The sequence below is a fragment of the Schistocerca gregaria genome, chromosome 1, assembly GCF_023897955.1.
Source record: "Schistocerca gregaria isolate iqSchGreg1 chromosome 1, iqSchGreg1.2, whole genome shotgun sequence".
Taxonomy (NCBI): Eukaryota; Metazoa; Arthropoda; class Insecta; order Orthoptera; family Acrididae; genus Schistocerca; species Schistocerca gregaria.
Window position 1 is genome coordinate 980,393,241 of NC_064920.1, and position 16,232 is coordinate 980,409,472.

General features: G+C 40.7%; 1 protein-coding gene and 1 non-coding gene across 5 annotated transcripts in view; one reads left to right on the forward strand and one right to left on the reverse strand.

Annotated features, from left to right (window-relative positions):
- LOC126277513 (ankyrin repeat and SOCS box protein 1-like) overlaps window positions 1-16,232 on the reverse strand; it is a 145,603-nt gene that overhangs the window by 81,833 nt on the left and 47,538 nt on the right. The gene's annotated exons all lie outside the window — the stretch shown is intronic.
- On the forward strand, window positions 4,421-4,495 carry Trnal-caa (transfer RNA leucine (anticodon CAA)). The gene has a single exon. It is a non-coding gene; the product is annotated as a tRNA-Leu (tRNA).

Below are 16,232 nucleotides of genomic sequence, written 5' to 3' on the forward strand. Positions count from 1 at the left end.
TGGACATATCAGGGGTACCATATCACTCCAACTGCACACATGCAACATCATTACAGAGCCTCCACCAGCTCCAACAGTCCCCAACTGACATGCAGGGTCCATGGATTCATTAAGTTGTCTCCATATCCACTTGACACAATTTGAAATGAGACTTGTCCGACCAGGCAACATATTTGCAACTATTAACAGTCCAATGTCGCTGTTGACAGGACCAGGTGAAACATAAAGCTTTGTGTCATGCAGTCTTCAAGGGTGCACGAATGGGCCCTCAGCTCCAAAAACCCATATCGATGATGTTTCATTGAATGGTCCACATGCTGACACTCACTGATGGCTCAACACTGAAATCTGCAGAAATTTGCAGAAGGGTTGAGCTTCTGTCATGTTGAACGGTTCTCTTCAGTCATCATTCATCCAATTCTTGCACAATCTTTTTCCAGCCACAGCAATGTTGGAGATTTGATGTTTTACCAGGTTCCTGATATTCACGGCAGACTCATGAAATGGTTGTATGGGAAAATCCCCACTTCTTCACTACATAGGAGATGCCGTGTCCCATCGCTCATGCACCGATTATAACACCACACTCAAACTCACTTAAATCTTGATAACCTGCCATTTTACCAGCAGTGACCAATATAAAAACTGTGCCAGACAATTATGTCTTATATAGACATTACTGACCACAGCACCATTTTCTGCCTGTTTATGTATCTCTATATTTGAATATGCATGCTTATACCAGTTTCCTTGGCACTTCAGTTTATATTTCCATACAGAAGTTCTAGAACTGCTTAAGTGGTCATACAACACACTGTAAAGATTTCCTAGATGAGATACCAAATCTAAGAAATTGCCACTGTTGCTGACTTCTGTTTTTCATTGTGAGCCCTTAGCGCTAACTCATGAGTTCCACAAAACATTATGCATTCTACGGTTCTGCTTAATATGTGTCTATTTTTCGAAACAAATTCATTATGTTTCTGAATTGACATTTTATATGCTGAATCAATCTGAGCAGCAATGTTAATTGTGGAAAACATTTTGTATTTACAAGCTTTTTCTAAATGTAGTCCACTTTCTTCATGTTCCTTAATTTGTTCACTTAAATGCTTTAGATCTTACAGCCGACTGTTGTCCACAATCCTTCATCACAATGTAATACACAATAGAAACAAAATAATTTTTGCTTCTCTTCATTCACTGTTAACCAAGCCTTTTTACAGAACCATGTGTTGCAGAAAGTTCTCTTCGCCCTCCCGTTGAGTTGAGACATCAATAAATCTTTCGATTGATGTGTGCTTAACTGCTCAATTTTCAGATTCTCTTTTACACTTAACAGAAAAAAGGTTTTTTTAGAAAACAGTCCACATTATTGATTTTTAAATCACTGTATGAACATTTGAGTTTCAACAACACAGCTTCAGAATACGGAACACTGCTGAGAGGTGACCTCATTTGCTGTTTTCCACATTTCCTGTTGATGAATGGGGGAGAGGAAACAATGCAATTTAAGGCATATGACAGCAACTACAGTAAGGTGTTGCAGGTATAAGGTGGCTGGCCCCAAATATCCTGAAGACTTGTGGGCAAGGGGAGGAGAGTGTGAACGAGGAAGGCACAGCAAGGTTTGCTGGGTGCAGGAAAAGAGTGGTATGGTTGAGGTAGTCTGTCCACAAGGCCCAGTCAAGCTGGCCCTAAGCTGTACTAGTGTGAAGGCCAGGGTGGAGAAAAGAAAACAGCTTGGTTACATCACTTTGACTGCAGTTTGAGGAGACGGAGGTGTGAGGGGAGTAAGGGCTGTCTGCGACTAGCCCTGTGTCATGGCTCGGGTGCGGTGAAAGAGCAGTACACATGTGGTGGTCCAGCCCCTGGGGCCAGTGCTTGCTGGCTCACAGCTATATTTCAGCAAGCGGTGGAGCTAAGGGCCACTTCCCAGTAGCTCTCAGATTTGAACAAATGGGATGGAGAAAGAGAAACATTCGTCATTGCAGAATGATATGGTTTGGTGTGTCTGCAACAGAGAGAACAGGGTCCTGGTTATGTCAGGTTTCTGTTGGTTGTACTATGCCACAATCATGTCATACTCAAACTGTTTTATATAAAACAGAAAAAAAACACCACAAAATTTTTGGTGGGGCCAGGCATCTCTGGCCCTTTAGAACAACCACCTCTGGGAGAAATCAAGTAACCTTTCTCCTCTCTCATTCTTATTGCCCAGCCCATATTCTCCTGTAACCCTTTCTTCTATTCCATTTCCTATTACCATGTTCCAGTTCCCCCATGATTATTCAATTTTCATCACCTTTCACATACTGAACGACCTGATCTATATCCTTGTATACTTTTTCTACCTCTTCAGCTTTTGCTTGCAAGGTTGGGATGTATACCATAACTTGTTGGCCTTGGTTTGCTGTTGATACTGATGAGAACCACTGTGTCACTGTACTGTTCATAGTAGATCACGCTCAACGCTACTTTCCTATCTATAATGTATCCTACTCCCATTATTCTGTTTTCTGCTATTGTTGATATGACTCAACAATTGTCTGACCAGAAATCTTTAACTTCTTTCTATTTCACATCACTAACTTCCACAGTATCTAGACTTTGCATTTCTCTTTTCAGGTTTTCTAGCTTTGCTACTATGTTCAAACTTCTGATGTAAAGTAGATCACGCTCAACGCTACTTTCCTATCTATAATGTATCCTACTCCCATTATTCTGTTTTCTGCTATTGTTGATATGACTCAACAATTGTCTGACCAGAAATCTTTAACTTCTTTCTATTTCACATCACTAACTTCCACAGTATCTAGACTTTGCATTTCTCTTTTCAGGTTTTCTAGCTTTGCTACTATGTTCAAACTTCTGATGTTCCATGCTCCAACTCGTAGAAGGTTGTCCTGGCACTGGTTACTCCATCTTTTTCTCATGGCCACCCCTACCACCTTTTCAGTCCCCTGCTGGCGACCTGAATGGGGACTAATCCATTATCTTCTGCCAATGGAGAGGTCATCATAACACTTTTTTCAATTACAGGCCAAATGCCCTGTGGACATTATCTGTCTTTAATGCAGTGGTCTCCATTGCCCTCTACATCCCCATGCTATTGGTCATTGCTGATTCTTCTGCCTTTTTAGGGAAGTTTCCTACCCCAAAGGCTAGAGAGTGCCCACTTCTTCACCCTCTTCAATAAGGCTGTTGGTAGAGCAAGGATTACTTCTTATGCCAGAAGTCTTCGGATGCTATTGATGATGATAATCATTCAAAATTTAAGCAGTGTCTGGGTTTGAACCCTGGATCCAGTGTGTCTTTATTACTAATCAAAGATGCTACCCCTCGACCACAGTTCATAGTGTGTCATGAAATTTTAAATGAGAACCACAACTTTATAAATGTATATGCATCTGTGTCCAAGCAGAGGGACTCTCTCAGTAACTTTATGGTTTCCACTGCTCTTATCCACAAGATCCATTTACCTAAGGAATTTACTGTGTGTGATGATGAAGTATGTATGATTTTGTAGGCAATGGAAGAGATTGAACATATTTGATATGTAAAATTCTATTAAAAATCCAACTTACTCCATAAAATATTAAGGAGGACTTTTAATATTTTTTTGATGTAGATTTTCATCTGTTTTTAAGTAATCATCCCCCGACATATTCCAGTGTCATTGCTTTAACACTTTTCTTGTATTATCCATGATTTTTTTTTTTTGTTTCAAAACAAGATTTACAGTATTTAATCATATTTACAGTACTTTACAGGTTGTGTGGTAATATGAATGTGTGTGAGATTCGGAGAGAATAAATGTAATTTTAAGAAAGACTGGGTTGCATCCTTTTCAATGTTTTAGACACTTCAACCACAATAATCTCCAATTATATTAGCAAGGCCACTGATAACCCCATAGTTGAACATTCTTTTTAAACCATCTTCCACTGACTCTCTCTCTCTCTCTCTCTCTCTCTCTCTCTCTCTCTCTCTCTGAGTTTGTCCAACAACATTATCTCATCAACCCAAATGTTGATTTGGACATCACAGTGCTTTACCACAAGGTATGTTCAAAACGTTTTGAACATTCTTCTTCCCTGCAGAAACTAACAAAGTGTGAGAGACTTTCTTTAGTGGAGATGTGATGAGAGCCACTCACATGGAGTCAGGAATTTCTTCCTGCCAGCAGAAAAGTCAGTCATTGTCAGTCAGCCAATAAGTCACAATGTGAAATAAACGCTTGTTAAAAACCAGAAAGTTGTAAATTCCAGAATGAGATTTTCACTCTGTAGCAGAGTGTGCACTGATACGAAGTTTCCTGGCAGATTAAAACTGTGTGCCAGACCAAGACTTGAACTCGGGACCTTTGCCTTTTGCGGGCAAGGGCTCTACCAACTGAGCTACCCAAGCATGTGAGTTGTGCTTGGATAGCTCAGTTGGTAGAGCACTTGCCCACAAAAGGCAATGGTCCCGAGTTCGAGTCTCGGTCCGGCACACAGTTTTAAACTGCCAGGAAGTTTGAAGTTGTAAAATGATGGAACAAACTGAGCAGCAACATTGCGTAGCATTCTGCCTAAATCTTGGCTTGTGAAACCCACTTACAAGATTCAAAAGGCTTTTTGATGCAGAAACCAAGATGCAGTCAACACAGTGGAAAAATCTGATATTGCCATGGCCAAATAAAGCACAGCAGATCCAAAAGCAATGTGATGAGCATGTGAACCATTTGTGCTGTATCAAACAACAACACAGACCAGTTATGGGGGCTGTCTGCACTCTGTCTGGCCACCAAGCAGGAACCCAATTGCCACCAGAGGTCACTGGCCCCATAGATCTTTTCTCCTCTACCTTACCTTGGCACATAGACAGTATTTAGGTCAGTGTGCAGGCTATGTTCTGATGGTTCACTCCAAGTGATTTTCCTTGGCCAAATGCCAATTGCAAAAGCATTCTCAAAATCAGGGTCTCACTCTGAAGGTGCCACTATGACAACAACAACACTGACATTGACTTCCACCTCAAGGACCTGCCAGCTATTGACATTTTATGGCCTTCAGCTTTCAGATATTATTGATGTTCTTTCAATAGTCAAGAAGTTATTTGTTTTCAATAATTGTGTTCCAGACTAACTAGCACTGGAGCACATTGTTTTTGTGTGCTCGAATAAACTTCACATTTCTTCTATACCCTGGTATTTTTCCTGCACCACCTTCAGTTAACACAGCAGTTGGAAAGCAGGTTTTTTTCTTTTTTTTCTTTTTTCCTGTCAGTATCTCATGCACGTGTTCTGGCCAAGGTAGACAGTGGCTTGTGTTCATCCCCTTCAAGTATACTTACTGTCACATTGCTTCTGGTAAGATGGAACCAGTGGATGTCTCTACCCAGGGGTTGTTATTTTGCTCCAACAGAAGCAGTGCGCCCACAAACTCCTGACTGAGTGGCTGGCAGCAATCTTTTCATCTGCCTCTCCCAGATTGACTAGATCAAAGGCTTCCAGACACTGCCCCTGCCGTTCCAGCAGTTTGACAGAAAGGTCATGCCATGGGCAAACTATGACACGTGCACAGATTGGCACTTCTTAAGCTCATGACATCATATATGATACCAAGCAGTGTGCCTCCTTTCTGGCATACGTGGGCCCAGATATTTGCCACCATTTGCAACAATTTAACCCAGAATTGGAATCCCACACTCTGCACTATGACAGGTTGAAGTCTAGTTTATTGTAACATTTTGACTCCCAGGTACTTATTGTGGCAGCCTACCACACAGTTTTCAGCTGCCATTAACTTAATGAATACTATAATAACGAATGGAATGTCCTCCTCCAGAGTTTATCTCGTGACTCCCATTACCAGTGTAGCATTTCTCACTGCAAGCAGTCATATTTGGACTAAGATACTGCATGACTATGTCTACAGCTGTCATTTCATGCTGTTCATGAACCACAAGCACTTACTAGTTCTCTTCAAAACATCAGCAAATATTCCACCCAAATTTACACATCACCTTCAGCGGCGGGCTCTGTTTCTTTCAAGTCATAATGATTACACTCAGTACTATTCAACAACTCCCCCTCATGAACCATGGACCTTGCCATTGGTGGGGAGGCTTGTGTGCCTCAGTGACACAGACAGCTGTACTATAGGTGCAACCACAACAGAGAGGTATCTGTTGAGAGGCCAGATAAATGTGTGGTTCCTGAAGAGGGGCAGCAGCCTTTTCAGTAGCTGCAGGGGCAACAGTCTGGATGACTGAATGATCTGACTTTGTAACACTAACCAAAACGGCCTTGCTGTGCTGGTACTGTGAACGGCTGAAAGCAAAGGGAAACTACAGCCATAATTTTCCTGAGGGGATGCAGCTTTACTGCATGGTTATATGATGCTGGCGTCCTCTTGCGTAAAATATTCCTGAGGTAAAAGAGAACCCCATTCAGATCCACAGCCAGGGACTAATCAGGAGGACGTTGTTATCAGGAGAAAGAAAACTGGTGTTCTGTGGATCGGAGCGTGGAATGTCAGATCCCTTAATCGGGCAGGTAGGTTAGAAAATTTAAAAAGGAAAATGGATAGGTTAAAGTTACATATAGTGGGAATTAGTGAAGTTCGGTGGCAGGAGGAACAAGACTTTTGGTCAGGTGAATACGTGATTATAAATACAAAATCAAATAGGGGTAATGCAGGAGTAGGTTTAATAATGAATAAAAAAATAGGAGTGCGGTAAGCTACTACAAACAGCATAGTGAATGCATTATTGTGACCAAGATAAACACAAAGCCCATGCCTACTACAGTAGTACAAGTTTATATGCCAACTAGCTGTGCCAATGATGAAGAAATTGATGAAATGTATGATGAGATAAAAGAAATTATTCAGATAGTGAAGGGAGATGAAAATTTAATAGTCATGGGTGACTGGAATTCGTCAGTAGGAAAAAGAAGAGAAGGAAATGTAGTAGGTGAATATGGAATGGGAGTAAGGAATGAAAGAGGACGCCACCTGGTAGAATTTTGCACAGAGCATAACTTAATCATAGCTAACACTTAGTTCAAGAATCATAAAAGAAGGCTGTATACATGGAAGAAGCCTGGAGACACTGGAAGGTCTCAGATAGATTATATAATGGTAAGACAGAGATTCAGGAACGAGATTTTAAATTGTAAGACATTTCCAGGGGCAGATGTGGACTCTGACCACAATCTATTGTTCATTAACTGTAGATTAAAACTGAAGAAACAGCAAAAGGGTGAGAATTTGAGGAGATGGGACCTGCATAAACTAAAAGAACCAGAGGTTGTATAGAGCTTCAAGGAGATCATTAGGGAATGATGGACAAGAATGGGGGAAAGAAATACAGTAGAAGAAGAATGGATAGCTTTCAGAAATGAAATAGTGAAGGTAGCAGAGGATCAAGTAGGTAAAAAGATGAGGGCTAATAGAAATCCTTAGATAACAGAAGAGATATTGAATTTAATTTATGAAAGGAGAAAATATAAAAATGCAGTAAATGAAACAAGCAAAAAGGAATACAAACATCTCAAAAATGAAAGCGATAGTAAGTGCAAAATGGCTCAGGAATGGCTAGAGGAGAAAGTTAAGGATGTAGAGGTGCATATCACTAGGGGTAAGATAGATACAGCCTACAGGAAAATTAAAGAGACCTTTGGAGAAAAGAGAGCCACTTGTGTGAATATCAAAGCTCAGATGGAAACCCAGTTCTAAGCAAAGAAGGGAAAGCAGAAATGTGGAAGGGGTATATAGAGGATCTATACAAGGGTGATGTTCTTGAGGACAATATTATAGAAATGGAAGAGAATGTAGATGAAGATGAAATAGGAGATATGATACTGCATGAAGAGTTTGACAGAACACTGAAAGACCTGAGACCAAACAAGGCCCTGGGAGTAGACAACATTCCATTAGAACTACTGACAGCCTTGGGAGAGCCAGGCCTGACAAAATTCTACCATCTAATGAGCAAGATGTATGAGACAGACGAAATACCCTCAGACTTCAAGAAGAATATAATAATTCCAATCCCAAAGAAAGCAGGTGCTGACAGATGTGAAAATATCAAACTATCAGTTTAATAAGCCATGGCTCCAAAATTCTAACACAAATTCTTTACAGACGAATAGAAAAAGTGGTAGAAGCTGACCTCAGGGAAGATCAGTTTGGATTCCGTAGAAATGTTGGAACACGTGAGTACAGACCATACGACTTATCTTAGAAAATAGATTGAAAAAAGACAAACCTACATTTCTAGCATTTGTAGACTTAGAGAAAGCTTTTGACAATGATGACTGGAATACTCTCTTTCAAATCCTGAAGGTGGCAGGCGTAAAATACAGGGAGCGAAAGGCTATTTACAATTTGTACAGAAACCATATGGCAGTTATAAGAGTCGAGGGGCATGAAAGGGAAGCAATGGTCGGGAAGGGAGTGGGACAGGATTGTAGCCTATCCTCAATGTTATTCAATCTTTATATTGAGCAAGCAGTAAAGGAAACAAAAAAAAAGTTCGGAGTAGCTATTAAAATCCATGGAGAAGAAATAAAAACTTTGAGGTTCACCGATGACATTGTAATTCTGTCAGACAGAGCAAAGGACCTGGAAGAGCAGCTGAATGGAATGGACAGTGTCTTGAAAGGAGGATATAAGATGAACATCAACAAAAGCAAAATGAGGATAATTGAATGTAGTCGAATTAAATCGGGTGATGCTGCGAGAATTAGATTATGAAATGAGACACTTAAAGCAGTAAATGAGGTTTGCTATTTGGGAAGCAAAATATCTGATGATGGTTGAGGTAGAGAGGATATAAAATGTAGACTGGCAATGGCAAGGAAAGTGTTTCTGAAGAAGAGAAATTTGTTAACATCGAGTATAAATTTAAGTGCCAGGAAGTCGTTTCTGAAAGTATTTGTGTGGAGTGTAGCCTTGTATGGAAGTGAAATGTGGACGATAAATAGTTTAGAATAGAAGAGAATAGAAGCTTTCGAAATGTGGTGGAACAGAAGAATGCTGAAGATTAGATGGGTAGATCACGTAACTTATGAGGAAGTATTGAATATAATTGGAGAGAAGATAAATTTGTGGCACAACTTGACTAGAAGAAGGGATTGGTTGGTAGGGCATATTCTGAGGCATCCAGGGATCACCAATTTAGTATTGGAGGGCAGTGTGGAGGGTAAAAATCGTATGGGAGGGAGGGGGGGAGGGGGGCAAGAGATGATTACACTAAACAGATTCAGAAGGATGTAGGTTGCAGTAGGTACTGGGAGACGAAGAAGCTTGCACAGGATAGATTAGCATGGAGAGCTGCATCAAACCAGTCTCCAGACTGAAAACCACAACAACAACAACAACAACAACAACAACAATATTCACCAACCCACATGTTAATTTTGACTTTCTCTCACATCCGCCTCTGGGCCAGGACACTGCCTTCTACACACAGTCCAAAGTTTGCTTCCACCTGTACATCATCGCCAAGGGCACTCTTCTGCTGGACACAGAGCTCATCATGTGCCATACCACCAATGTACTCCGCCTGGTGTTACATGGTTGGCTGCCAGACCACAAGCAGCTGCAACACTCAGAGGTCATTGGAAAGAGCTCTCCACCTTCAACATTGTCCTCATACTCCACAGGTTCATGGCTGCACCAGGGTCATGATCCGAGTGGCCCTCCTGCTGTGTGCCTTGTCTCTCTTGCATATCTTGCACTGGAGTGTTGTGCTCACCAAGCGACTAGCATATTAAATTGCCTACTGGTGGGCCACAGAGACAGCAAACACACTCATGCCCCATCTGCCAAAGCAAGCACTCCATCTCTCTTTGTAATGTTTTCCTTGGGGAGCCCTTCTGCCCCCTGGTCCTGGCTACACCTGAATTTCATGGTTCGCTTCCTGGGGTATTCCTGGTTGATTGATATAGATACTGGCAGTGGTTTTCCCTATGTCTTACACATGTCTCTCACCTCTGCAGGGCAGACCATCCAAACATGATCCTACATTTTTTTCAGTTGATGGGCTCCCAGAAACTATTGTCATGGATAACAGCCATTAATTTGCTTCCATGGAATTCTCCACTTTCCGCAAAGCAAAAGGCATAGTGCTGATATATACTATGCCCTTCCACCCTGTTTCTAATTGTCCAGCCAAACAATTATCTGTAACTTTAAATCCCACCTGTCAAAGCTTCACTGCCATCATCCTTTCGATGAAGCCCTTACACTCTACAGGATGGGCCAACCCTAGCAGAAAAGCTCCATGGCTGATCACATCAGTTGCAATTAAATACCACCCATCCCACTAGCACCAACCCCTCCTCTCAATGGTCCAGCTGCCACTGTCTCTCTCTTTGAGATCCAGTATGGGCTCTGGCCTTCACCAGTGGCTGCCAGCATTGGTTTCCTTTGGTTGTTTCCCTTCTTCTGGGCTGAGCGAAGACTGAGGTGATGCTTCAAGATGGCACACTGTGCCATATGCACATTCACCAACTGTGGTCTCACCATGGTCCTCTTGCTGAGTCCAGTAGTCTACCATCATCTTTTGTTCTAGAGGCAGAGTGCTACACAATGCCCATTCCAGACACTGTTGGCCTGTCCCAGCTCTGGCCAGTGGTTTGCTTCCTGGACAGGCCCTCAGTTGCTCCATATGCCACTCCAGCAGCAATGCCAAGACAGGTGAACCTAAGCAGCCTCTCAGCTGCTCTGGCCACATGTGGAGACTCAGGCCCTTCCAAGGATGTCAAGATGTGCTGTCACCTCACCTTCTCTTCCAGGAGGAGAATAATACTGAGTTGAGGTCTTGCACCTATTCAGCCAGCAACAAATAACACAGCAGGTTATCAAGTATGGACCTTGCAGGGTACAGATCTGCAGGTGACACGGGAGGTTTGGTCACACTCTGCCAGGTCACCAAGTGGCAACCCAAGTGCTGCTAGACTTCACTGGCCCTGTGGAACTTTTATTCTTCTTGAGCCACTTGGTTAAATGTAGTATCTGCAGTATCCTACAGCCCACGCGATAGTTAGGCTGGTGCCTGGGCCATGCTCTAGTGGTTCACTTAGAGTGAGATTCTTGGGCCTGGCACCAACTGTGAAAACATTCTCACAATCAGGATCTCACTCTGGAGCTACCACTGTGATTGCATTATCATCCACATCCATGTCAATATTTGCCTCCAGAAGCTGCCAGCACAGACCTACACCATTTGTGGCCTTAGCAATGAATAAATGTAGCGTCTGATACCATGACTAGCAACTGCATTTTGTAGTATTTGTTTTTCATCAGCAATAAAAAGGACTTTAACTTTTGCAAATGCCTTCTGGACTTTGAGCGTGGCATACTTAGTGTATGGACCTTGGATTTTAGAACTTTCAATTGATTGTGACATATTCAGGCCTTCAGCCTTCAGATAATATTGTTGTTCTTTCAGTATTTAAGAAATGACTTGTTTTCAATTATTGTGTACCAAAATAACTCCTGTTGGGGAGGATTGTTACAATAAATTTCATATTCATTTTATATCTGAATATTTTTCCTGGTCCATTTGGGTGGCCACATCTGTTTGCTTTGACTCTCATGGGGTTGTGCATCATGATTATGCACCGCATGGCACAACCATCAAAACAGAATACTACCAGGAGGTCCTTCATCACCTTTCTGATAATTTGAAGCACAAATGACCCAATCTGTGGACAGCAAAAGCTTCACAGTTCCATCTGTGCATCTGACGCAGAATTTTCTTGTCAAACATACAATGCTTGTGCCTAGTCAGGCTCCCTACTCCCCTGAAATGGTTCCATGTGACTTTTGGCTACTTCACTGAAAATTGCCCTGAAACAAACACGATTTCAGTTAATAGAAGACATCATCAGGGATGTGGCGGTCCAGGTCACCACCATTCAAATAGGTATGTATCAGAAGTGTTTCCAGCAACAGTGAGTACACTGGGAGAAGTGCTTACATTAAAAAGGAGACTATTTTGAAGTGGATTACGTTTCTGTGCCTCAAAAGACTGTACTTCTGCAACCAAAGGTTCAATAAACATCTGTTATACTTTGTAGGGTGACACCTAGAAGCACTGTTGTCAGCATTCAACTGTGGAATGCTGCTGGCAGTACCTAAACTATGTGACTGAAAAAAATAGTTATCAACAGATTATATTAGATTTAGTTTTCATTCCACAGACTCAAAAATGAGATGATTCTTGTGGGTGTGCAACAAGTCAGAAAGTACAACATAAAATAAGATTGTCAAAACAGGTGGATACATTACAGTAAATGGAACTGCTAATAATTACAGAATTAATACACTCTCAGAATGAAACATAGTTATGCACTTTTAATAAGTTTATCTTACACAGAATACCTAATCTTGACTGTTGTGACAAAGTGCTGTTGAAACTGAAATCTAAGAGACATTTTTACTTAAGCTGGTCTAACTGTCTCTGTTAAAGATCTTCTTCTAGAGTAGAAGCAGCTGCCTATCAAAAAGTCTTTCAAACTCTGTTTAAACTGTGCTTTACCTGAAACCAAGATTTTAATAGTAGCTAGCAATTTATTGAAAAGGTGTGCTTCTGAGTATTGGACCCCTTTCTAAACCATGGTACATGATTTTAGGTCTTTATGTAGACTGTTCTTATTCCTAATATTGATACTATATAGTGAGCTTTTGGTTGGAAATAGAGATATACTACTTGCAGTGAGATCGACAGGAAGTGCAAAATTGCTAAGCAGGCATGGCTAGAGGACAAATGTGAGGACGTAGAGGCTTATCTCACTAGGGGTAAGATAGATACTGCCTACAGGAAAATTAAAGAGTCCTTTGGAGAAAAGAGAGCCACTTGTATGAATAACAAGAGCTCAGATGGAAACCCAGTTCTAAGCAAAGAGGGGAAAGCAGAAAGGTGGAAGGAGTATATAGAGGTTCTATACTAGGACGAGTTACTTGAGGACAATATTATGGAAATGGAAGAGGATGTAGATGAATATGAAATGGGAGATACAATGCTGCGTGAAGAGTTTGACAGAACACTGAAAGAGCTGAGCTGAAACAAGGCCCCGGGAGTAGACAACATTCCATTAGAACTACTGACGGACTTGGGAGAGCCAATCCTGACAAACTCTACCATCTGGTGAGCAAGATGTACGAGACAGGTGAAATGCCCTCATACTTCAAGAAGAATATAATAATTCCAATCCCAAAGGAAGCAGGTGTTGACAGTGTGAAAATTATTATCAGTTTAATTATTATCAGTTTAATAAGTCACAGCTGCAAAACACTAATGCGAATTATTTAAAGACGAATGGAAAAACTGGTAGAAGCCGACCTCGGAGAAGATCAGTTTGGATTCCGTAGAAATGTTGGAACACGTGAGGCAATACTGACCCTACAACTTATCTCAAAAAAAAAGATTAAGGAAAGGCAAACCTACGTTTCTAGCATTTGTAGACTTAGGGAAAGCTTTTGACAATGTTGACTGGAATACTCTCTTTCAAATTCTAAAGGTGGCAGGGGTAAATACAGGGAGCGTAAGGCTATTTACAATTTGTACAGAAACCAAATGGCACTTATAATAGTCGAGGGGCATGAAAGGGAAGCAGTATTGGGAAGGGAGTGAGACAGGGTTGTAGCCTCTCCCCAATGTTATTCAATCTGTATACTGAGCAAGCAGTAAAGGAAAAAAAACACAAGTTTGGAGTAGGTATTAAAATCCAGGGAGAAGAAATAAAAACTTTGAGGTTTGCCGATGACATTGTAATTCTGTCAGAGACAGCAAAGGACTTGGAAGAGCAGTTGAATGGAATGGACAGTGTCTAGAAACGAGGATATAAGATGAACATCAACAAAAGCAAAACGAGAATAATGGAATGTAGTTGAATTAAGTCGGGTGATGCTGAGGGAATTAGATTAGGAAATGAGACACTTAAAGTAGTAAAGGAGTTTTGCTATTTGGGGAGCAAAATAACTGATGATGGTCGAAGTAGAGAAGATATAAAATGTAGACTGGCAATGGCAAGGAAAGCTTTTCTGAAGAAGAGAAATTTGTTAACATTGAGTGTAGATTTAAGTGTCAGGAAGTCGTTTCTGAAAGTATTTGTATGGAGTATAGCCATGTATGGAAGTGAAACATGGACAATAAATAGTTTGGATAAGAAGAGAATAGAAGCTTTCGAAATGTGGTGCTACAGAAGAATGTTGAAGATTAGGTGGGTAGATCACGCAACTAATGAGGAGGTATTGAATAGGATTGGGGAGAAGAGAAGTTTGTGGCATAACTTGACTAGAAGAAGGGATTGGTTGGTAGGACATGTCCTGAGGCATCAAGGGATCACAAATTTAGGATTGGAGGGCAGCATGGGGGGTAAAAATCGCAGAGGGAGACCAAGAGATGAATACACTAAGCAGATTCAGAAGGATGTAGGTTGCAGTAGGTACTGGGAGATGAAGGAGCTTGCACAGGATAGATTAGCATGGAGAGCTGCATCAAACCAGTCTCTGGACTGAAGACAACAACAACAACAACAACTTGGAACAAATTTTATTAAGGAATAAACACACTGAGAAACAGTGGTTAGAATACAAACTTCCCTGAACAGGTTTCTAGATAATATTCTTAAATTTATGCCGGAAATGAGTCCTATTACATGCTTCTCCAAGCTAAAAATTTTTGCTTGGTTTGACCAGTTGCCCCAGAATATCATCCTGTATGACATAATAAAATGAAAATAAACTAAGTAGGCAAGTTTTTTTTAAATTTTATCTCTCCTACATCTGACATCACCCTCACTGTAAATACAGACTTGTTTAGGTGCCTTGGACGGTCTGTGATATGCCCTTCCCAACTGAATTTATTATCAAGTTGTAATCCCAGAAATTTAACACTGACAACCTCTTTGATTTGTACGTCTCCATATGTTACACACATGCTGGAAGGAAATCTCTTGGAGGCTCTGAACTGCAAATAGTGTGTCTTTACAAAGTTTAATGACAGTGAATTAGCTTTAAACCTTTTATTAATGATCTGCAGCAACACTGTGGCACTGGCATAAAGATATAAACAAAATAACATTACTCTACTGATAGTGGCAGACACATTATGCAGCTGCCCAATGCCCATGTTAACTGTCAGCACCTTTATCAATCATACAGACTATAGACAAGTTTCTATCGGAGGGCATATCCCTCCCTTTAATCTTGGAACTGAATTACCCAGTCAGTTATAAAGGGACATACAGTTTAACATGGATTCCAAACCACAGAGAAATGTGGCATTTTTCACATTAGCAAGCACTACTCAAGGTGAAATGAATAATAAGTGACCAATAAAAATATGTATACTGGCACTAATGAGCCACCAAACTGTATGAAAAGAAGTATTAAAACATTTATATACATTTATTATTATTTTTATTATTCACCTCAATGTTATAAAACAAATACTCAAATTTACCCTAGATAAAAGCTAACCTCTGATACATACAAGTTAAACCCAATATCTACAGCTTGGAGACAATGGCTACATGTATTGGTTTCATGAAGGAGGTCTTTGTTTGAAACCTCAGTTACTTGTCAACCATTTCTATGTGCTAAACAATGGAAAAACCAGGACGGAATAATGGCAATATTATGAAAATGATCTAGCCTCAGCAGCCAGAGATAGTGGACGTATGTGTGTGAGCTGTGTTTGCATGAATGTATTTGAGTATGTCTTCCAATTCATAAGATCTTTCAGCTGAAAACTTACTCATTTAACTGCCCTTTTCTTGTTCTGAGACTCAACATCTCCACTATATAGTCTGTAACAATCCATCCTTTTCATAATATTGTCATTTCTACACACTGGCCTATTGTTCATTGGCCTTTCCATTGAGAAACAATCCAGTCTCAAATAAATATAACAGAAAGTCCTTTTGGAACACAAATAATGTAAGGAGTAAAGATAACAATTCATGAAATACTAGAGGCACTACATCATTGATAAGCACACAAACAAGACAGTGAACTTTGCTAGCTTTAGGGTGAATTTTATTTTGAGCTATAGAGTATGTATGTATGCAGATTTGTGTGAACATTGGGAGGGACTATTGTGGAAGGGTGATTGACTGCTGGGATGGAGAGGCACCTTCATATCATTATTTATGACTAGTGCTTTAAAAACTGACACATTTCCCAATTTCTCATAATTTATTCCATTCTGTTACATCCCCTCCACATAAT